The 8,640-nt window shown below is 39.3% G+C and overlaps 1 non-coding gene across 1 annotated transcript; it reads left to right on the top strand.

The window, feature by feature from the left end:
• Positions 1-6,162: 6,162 nt before the first annotated feature.
• On the top strand, positions 6,163-6,235 carry TRNAG-CCC. The gene has a single exon. It is a non-coding gene; the product is annotated as a tRNA-Gly (tRNA).
• The last annotated feature ends 2,405 nt before the right edge of the window (positions 6,236-8,640 follow it).

The raw sequence follows: 8,640 nt of genomic DNA, 5'->3' as shown, positions 1-8,640 counted from the left end.
TCCCATCACTTCATGGCAAATAGATGGGGAAACAATGGAAACAGTTACAGACTTTATTTTCTTGGGCTCCAAAATCACTGCAGACAGTGATTGCAGCCATGAAATTAAAAGATGTTTGCTTCTTGGAAGGAAAGCTATGACAAACCTAGACAGTGTATTAAAAAGCAGACATTAGTTTTGCAAAGGTCCATCTAGTCAAAGCTATCATTTTTCCAGTAGTCATGTACGGATGTGAAAGTTGGACCATAAAGAAGGCTGAGCACTCTAGAATTGATGCTTTTGAACTGTGGTGTTGGAGAAGACTCTTGAGAATCACCTGGAGTGCAAGGAGATCAAACCAGTCAATCCTAAAGGAAATCAACCCTGAATATTCACTGGAAGGACTGACACTGAAGCTAAAGCTCTGATACTTTGGCCACCTGATGCAAACAGCCAACTCATTAGAAACGACCCTGATGCTGGGAAAGACTGAAGGCAGGAAGAGAAGAGGACGACAGAGGACGAGATGGTTTGATGGCATCACCAACTCAATGGACGTGAGTTTCAGCAAACTCCAGGAGATGGTGAAGGACAGAGAAGCCTGCTGTGCTGCAGCCCTGGGATTGCAAAGAGTCACAACTGAGCAACTGAATAACAACCTTATCCAGTAGTTCCTAAATATTCAACACAGTTTTCATAACAACTTCTTTCCACAATTATTAATATATTTTGTTCCTTTATATGTTAATACCATTTCTTGCAAAATACTTTGTTACAATATTAAGAGCAACTGAGCAACTAGTAGGGAAGTCTGAGAACCAATATCTGACTCCTGGAAAGTATATATCCCAACTGGTACAGGAGACCTGCACAGAAACACACAGCAGAGCCAGTTATCCTCAGTGTGCTCAAGAATGGAAAGCAGAAAGTTCTACAGACAAAAGGAGATGTGAAGGGGGAGCTCAGTATGAAGAGTCATTACACTGTATATGCAATTTACTCAAGTGTCCTATGTACAACAGAATGCTAATGCCCACACATCAGCCTGCCAGCCACAACAACTCCAAAGGCCTCAAGAGAATGCAGAGAATCTGACTAAACCCCGATAAGGCCAGTGGCAATGACTAAAGACATACATAGGAAAGTCTAAGTTTGAAAGTCACAATTTATTCCAATCATAATGTCTTGATTATGCAGTAAATTCTGTCTTATATAGAGTAGGGTCAAATAAGCTAGTGGAGAATAGAGGGGGGAGGCAGAAATTAAATGGCTTTTAGAAGTCCTACAGAAGAGGGAATTCCCTGGTGGTCCAGTAGCTAAGTCTCTGTGCTCCCAATGCAGGGAGCCCAGGTTCGATCCCTGGTCAGGGAACTAGATCCCACATGCTGTAAGGAAGAGTTCACATGCTACAGCCAGAAGATCCCATGAGCCGCAATTAAGACCCGGTGCAGCCAAATACATAAATTTTTAAAAAGAAGTCCTACAGAGATACAGAGACCAATCAGCCTTAGGACTATCTCAGATATGACAGGCCTCTAAACCTGGACACGAATATTACCAAATTTGGTAAGGACTTACATAGTTTGAATACTTGACCCTAATGTACCTTACTTACTTCTGAGAATAGCTGTGGTTAAGCAGAAGTGCTGCTCACAGTGTGAAGACAGAGGCCATGCTGAGCTCTGCATTCTAACCCTTCTTACACCTCACATGTCTTATAAGGACACCTTTTTATAAACCTAGTTTGCCTAATGTTTTTCCTCACCTTCAATTTGAGTGTTTGGCCTACAAAGTGTTATAGGAAAAGGATCTCTGCATAGGAAATAAACTGTTGAATCAATTGTTTTATTTCACATTCAACATTCCATCTTCTGATACAACTTTAAAAAGTTCACCTAAACATACTACAAAATCCCTTTAGCACCAGCAAGGAAATAACTACACAGAAGACAGTGAGAAAGAGTAACGGGCTTTCATGTCAAATATCACTGCAAGAAAAGGAGAACGGGCATGCACACCAAGGAGACGTATTTAGACAAATTAAGCTTGAAAGCAGGAGCACAGGTAAAGGTTGGGCTGAAGGGACAAGCGAAGCTGGCTTCCAAACTGCCTGAAGCTCTTTCAAATGTAACTGGGTTAATAATGACACCAGAGGATGTTAATGACCTGAAACAGAACAGAAGAGCTCTGCCCAGCTGTCTGGTGGTGGTGATGGTGGTTTAGTCGCTCAGTCGTGTCCGACTCTTGTGACCCCATGGACTGTAGCCCGCCAGGCTCCTCTGTCCATGGGATTCTCCAGGCAAGAATACTGGAGTAGGGTGCCATTGCCTTCTCCAGGGGATCTTCTCGACCTGGGAATTGAACCCAGGTCTCCTGCATTGTAGGTAGATTCTTTACCAACTGTGTGAAGCCCGCACAGTTGCCTAACCACTTTAAAACAGAGGTCAGTAATTTTTTTCTGTAAAGGACTAGAGAGTTAATATTTTAGACTCTGGGGGCCATGTGGTTTCTGTTGCAATTTCTCAACTCTGCCATTATAGCCTAAAAGCAGCCACAGACAATATGTAAATAGTGAACAAGGCTGTATTCCAATAAAGCTCTACTTGCGGACTACTGCAATTTGAATTTGATATAGTTTTCACATGTCATACAATATTCTTCTTCTTCTTCTGAATATTACTAGTCATTTAAAGATGTAGAAAACATTCTTAGCTCATGGGTGAAATAAAGACAGACAGTTGGCTGGACTTGGCCTGTGCACTATAGTTTGCTGATCCCTGCTCCAGAATCTCCTCTAAGCTGGTAATCACTTGCACTGGGAGGCACAGGGAGGGGAAGGCCGGTTAGGGGCTATTGTCATTCAGGAGATAGCACGGCTTCTCGTGTGCCAGACTGGCTAGAGCAGGCACTCTCAGAAATCCTCAAATACTACTTCCAGAGGTTCAAGTATAAAGAGAAAACTCCATTCTTGCCAGTCCTTAACTACTAAGGATACAAAGGTGAATGAAGCCAAGGGTAAAGTAGTATGTTTTAGATACCGGAGCAAGGAGAACAAAGTCTCAGAGGTGCAAAGAGGCAGGTTCCTCCCACGCTACAATGAAGCAACTAGCACTGAAGACAAAGATAAACGCAGGAAAAACAACATGGAAGGAAGTATGGCATGAACCTTGATAAAATTCATAGAACATCCATAATTTTTCAAGAGAAAATTACACTAATGAAACAACCAATGATGCTTTTGAAGAGTGCTATGAAAAGACAGAAGAGCTTTCTGGATCCTCAACTTTCTAAGGGAAGTAGGCTGAAAAAGATACTCAGCTGAAAACACAAGACACTTATAGGCAAAAGAAGAAAAGACTTTGCGGGGCAGAGCCGAGGGTCCAGGGTGCAACCAACAACAGAGGAAAACAATGGTTTAGAGAAGCATACCCAAAGAGAGAATGAAACCTTCCTGATGGAACATTCATGACGCCTGAAGTAAGGGAAACTGACAGCAGACTCCTGTAGGATTTCAAAATGCCACAAATCAGTGACTATTAGGACGTTCCTGTTCCTCCCCTTTTTAAATAAGAGTGTCGACTATGGTTTTTCCATGTTGGTACCACCCTTATATGTTGACTGTGTGGGGTGTAAGTAGATGTCTTTTTAGCTCAGAGGCCCTAGGATGGAGAGGAGCCACCCAGAGGCTCACACGCATCTGGACCTGGTGCAGATCACAAGATGATGGACTGTAAGCCTGATGGTATAATTAGGATGAGACTTTTGGGAAATGTCCATGAGTACCGTTTTGTATGTGGGAGACATGTGAATTACTGTGGTCAGAGGGCAAGCTGCAGCAGACTGCACAGAGAGCTATAAAAGCTGCTTTCACTGCTGACAACTTCTCATTTTATAATACAATTTTGTAGCTTTCCCTATTGAAAAGTGAACTTCCCAGGAAAAGAGGTGGAGAGGAATAACTGAGAATTCTAGTTGAGACAAGACCTAGGACAGGCTGAAGGGGTCCCTATCTGGTGATTCTCTAGTGTGTAGCATAAATAAACTTCCTCTGAGGAAAGCTTCTGGAACCTCCAATTTGGACCTGAAGGACCAATTCAATTGAAGGACCAAGTTCAAGCAATGAACTGACAATCAAAGTTCAAATATGTTGAATCCTTGAACAAAACAGAATTAAACTGCACGGGTCCACTTACATATAGTTTTTTAGAATTTATTTAGTTTTTTAAAAATACTGAGGTCTACACTTTGTTTTATTTACTTATTTTTTTGGCTGCACGGCATGCAGGATCTTAGTTTCTCAACCAGGGATTGAACTCGGACCCCTGGCAGTGAAAGCATAAAGTCCTAACCACTGAACCAGAAAGGAATTACCCCAGGATTTTTAAGATAAATAACACAGTACTACATGATGTATGGTTTGCTGAATCCATGGGTATAGAATTGCAAACAGGGAGGACTGACTAGGGGACCTGAGTATCCGATGACTTGGGTATTCGTGGTGGGTCCTGGAACCGATGCTCACAGGTACTGGGGGATGACTGTACACAAGAGGGCAAACCATTATGAATTAAGTCACAGGGAACAAAGAACAGAATTTTAGAAGTGTAGATATGAGAACTGTCTAGGTACAGACTACAGAATATTAATAGATGAGGGTATAATGCTTAAAGAAATAATATGGCTAGAATCACAAAGATGTCAATCAGTAAAAGATAGCAGGAATAAACAGATAATTTGGGGGGGAGGAAAATGCAGTAGTACAACTATTTAAATTAAAACAAAACAAAACCAACTTTGACTGAAAGATTAAACAAAAGAAATATTTAGAGAACTAGAAGATATACCTGAATAAACTACTCAGAATGTGGCAGAGAGAAACAGGGAAACGGAAGTACATGAAAAGACATGGAGGTCAGCATGAGAAGTTCTAATCTCTACCTAATCGGAGTGCCTCAGAGAGAGAGAGAGAATGGAAATGTTCACAAAAAGATGATGGCTGTGAACTTTCAAGATTCATGGAAACCAGGAATCTATAGAGTCAGGATGCACAACATAACCCAAGCAAGATAATTAAAAAGAAACCCACACCTAGAACTCTGTGGTGTAACTGCATAACACCAAAGAGTCAGTCACCAGAGAAAGAAGAGATCACCTAGAACGGAATAACAGACTTCTCCAAAGCAACAGTGGGAGCCAGAGAATATATTAATATCCTCAGAGTTTTACAAGAAAGAACTGTAAATCTAATTGTATACTTAAGAAAATTAATCTTTAAATAAGAACACAAGTGGAAAAAGTCAATGCACTGAAAATGAAGAAAACTTGAGCCCACCTCATGCGAAGAGTTGACTCATTGGAAAAGACTTTGATGCTGGGAGGGATTGGGGGCGGGAGGAGAAGGGGACGACCGAGGATGAGATGGCTGGATGGCATCACTGACTTGACGGACGTGAGTCTGAGTGAACCCTGGGAGTTGGTGATGGACAGGGAGGCCTGGCGTGCTGTGATTCACGGGGGTCGCAAAGAGTTGGACACGACTGAGCAACTGAAATGAACTGAACTGAACTGAAGGATGGTGTGATTAGAGGTTGGCAGAGGTTGGCAAACATTTTCTGAAAAGGGCCAGATAAAAAATATTTTAGGCCTCACGGTGTGTGGTGAAATTACTCAACTCTTCACAAATGAATGAGTGTGGCTACATTTTAATAAACCTTTATTTCTTAAATCAGATAGCAAGGACGTTCGCTATAATTTGGCTGTTGGCTATAATTTGCCAAACTCTGGGGTAGATAAAAAGCTCAAAACAATATATAGTAAAATCATTTTAAAATTAAACTGTATCTAGGTGATTAGTTGTAAAATCAAAATATAATTAATTTCCATGCTTCAAGCAAAAAAATCAGAAATTTTAAATTAAAAAATACTATGCTGAGGAACCTTGAGAGCAATTACACTGAGTGACAAATACAGTATGATCTCACTACTTGTGAATTAAAAAAAAAAAAAAAGGCACAGATACAGAGACCAGATTGGTGGTTGCTAGAGGCAAGGGCTAGATGAAATAGGCGAAGAGAGTAAAAAGATACAAACTTCCAATTATAAAATAAATTAAGTCATGGTATGTAAAGTACAGTATGCTGACTACAGTTAATATTATATTGCATATTTGAAAGTTGTGGGACTTCCCTGGTAGTCTAGTGGCTAAGACTCTGAGCTCCCAATGCAGGGGGCCCAGGTTCAATCCCTGGTCAGGGAATTAGACCCCACATGCTGCAAGTAAGTGCAGCAGAATAAATAAATAAAACTAAGTTAAAAAAAAAAGTTGCTGAGAGAGTAAATATCAAAAGTTCTTATCACAAGAAAAAAACGTTCTGCAATTACGTATGGTAAAGGATGTTAACTCGACTTACTATGGTGATCATTTTGCACTATATACAAATTATGAATCATTATGTGGTACAACTAAAACTAATCTTATATGTCAATTACACCTCTATTTAAAAAAAAAGAAAATTCACTGACTCTGTAGATGAATCTGGGGAGAACTTAACATCTTTATAACACTGTTTTCCTATCCAGGAATGTAGCATGTCCATTTATTCATACCTTTTAAAATTTCTTTCAATAAAGTTTTATAATTTAACAAAATACTATGCTTTTACCATAAAAGAAAAACATTTTCAGGTATCTAGAAATAATCCAAACCAAACAAACAAAAAATAGAAAAACTTTGAGGGGAAGAAAGATTAAATTTTAATGAGACATTAAAGAACACCAAAATTCGTGGATAGATACTCTATGTTCATGGACAGGAAATCTCAGTATCATAAAGATGTCCAGTACTCCCAAACCACTGCCATGATCAAGCCTCAAACAGGATTTTTTGTGGAAATTGTCAAGATGATTCTAAAATCTATTTGGAAGACCAACGGGCCAAGAACTGTTGAAATAACCCTTGTAAGTAAAAGGTAGAAGTACTTGCCCAACCAGAAATCAAGACTTAACAAAACTAAGATGAAGATGACAATTAGGTTTTACTGCAGGGATAGACCAACTCATCAAACGAACAAAATACAAACCTCAAAAACAGATTCACAAATGTATAAAAAAAAATTGAAAAATGACAAAGAAATGACTAACAGGGAAAGTAATTCAATAATAACGCCCTAAAATTCAACAAAAGACTGAAATAAAGGATTATCTATTTTAAAAAAGTTATTTCCTTTTGAAGGGAAATTTTAAAACTTTTAAAAAGCAATCTTAAAACTTAACAGTAGACATTCTGATTCACAGGTAAAATGGTAGTCATCCAATTTCAAATCAAATGTTCTACGAAATACTCCAAAACGCAGAGACCAAAAAGGAAAACAAATAAAACTGCCCAGAGCACATAACTTGTTATACATGTTCTCACTTCAAACTTCAATTGTCCCATTATAGATAAATGGGGAATATAGACATCCTAAAACCAGCAATGTCAACTACAGAGCCCTTGCTGGAGAGAAAATTCTGAAGAATTTGTATGGAAGAGGAGGATCCTGGCAGGGGAGCATGCAGGTATCAAGTATGGTTCCTTGTAGAACCAGGGATAAGCAGCACCTAGATGAGGGAGGTATCCCTTCAAAGCCTGGTGGATAAAGGAAGAGAAGCTAAGGGTTCTCCTGAAACAAGATGGTATAATAGTGTCATAGAATCAGAAGTATAATAGAAAACCCCCTTGTATTAATTAGAAAAGAAGTTGCATTTCACTATATCAACAGAAGAGGGCATTCCTGAACTAAGAAACAGTCTATTTTTCTTTCAGGCCCCAGAGAATCACTTGTTATTTGAAAATATTCTTAGGATATTTGAGGAAATTTGAGTATAGAATGGAAGTGCTTAAAAGGAGGTGTATAATTTAAAAGAATAAATTTACAGAAAATAAAAGGGCTTAAAGGAACAAGTTAAATGTCACCACAAAGAAATCAGACAAATCCACAATATGGGAAAATCTTAAAAGACAACCAGCTTAGACTCTTTTTTAAAAAAGTCAATGTTGTGGTATAAAAATTGGTAAAGGAATTGTTTTATACATAATACTATGAAATATTTTGGCATATGATAATAATATTATGGTTATAATGAAGACATTTTTAAGAATTAGAAGTTTCGTATTAAAATACTTATGGCTGTAATGTTGTAATGTCGACAATTTACTTTCCAACTGTTAAGTTTTGAAAAAAGTATGCATGAGAATATATCTATATGGAGATGATTAAAACAAATATGGCAAAATGCTAGTTGTTAGATCTGGGTGATGATTATTTGCTGTATGCCAATTGATGCTTTTGAACTGTGGTGTTGGAGAAGACTCTTGAGAGTCCCTCGGACTGCAAGGAGTTCCAACCAGTCCATTCTGAAGGAGATCAGCCCTGGGTGTTCTTTGGAAGGAATGATGCTAAAGCTGAAACTCCAGTACTTTGGCCACCTCATGCAAAGAGTTGACTCACTGGAAAAGACTCTGATGCTGGGAGGGATTGGGGGCAGGAGGAGAAGGGGACGACAGAGGATGAGATGGCTAGATGGCTTCACCGACTCGATGGACGTGAGTCTGAGTGAACTCCTGGGGTTGGTGATGGACAGGGAGGCCTGGCGTGCTGCGATTCATGGGGTCACAAAGAG

This window comes from Capra hircus, unplaced genomic scaffold, assembly GCF_001704415.2.
Source record: "Capra hircus breed San Clemente unplaced genomic scaffold, ASM170441v1, whole genome shotgun sequence".
NCBI lineage: Eukaryota > Metazoa > Chordata > Mammalia > Artiodactyla > Bovidae > Capra > Capra hircus.
This window is presented reverse-complemented; position numbering and strand designations above follow the sequence as displayed.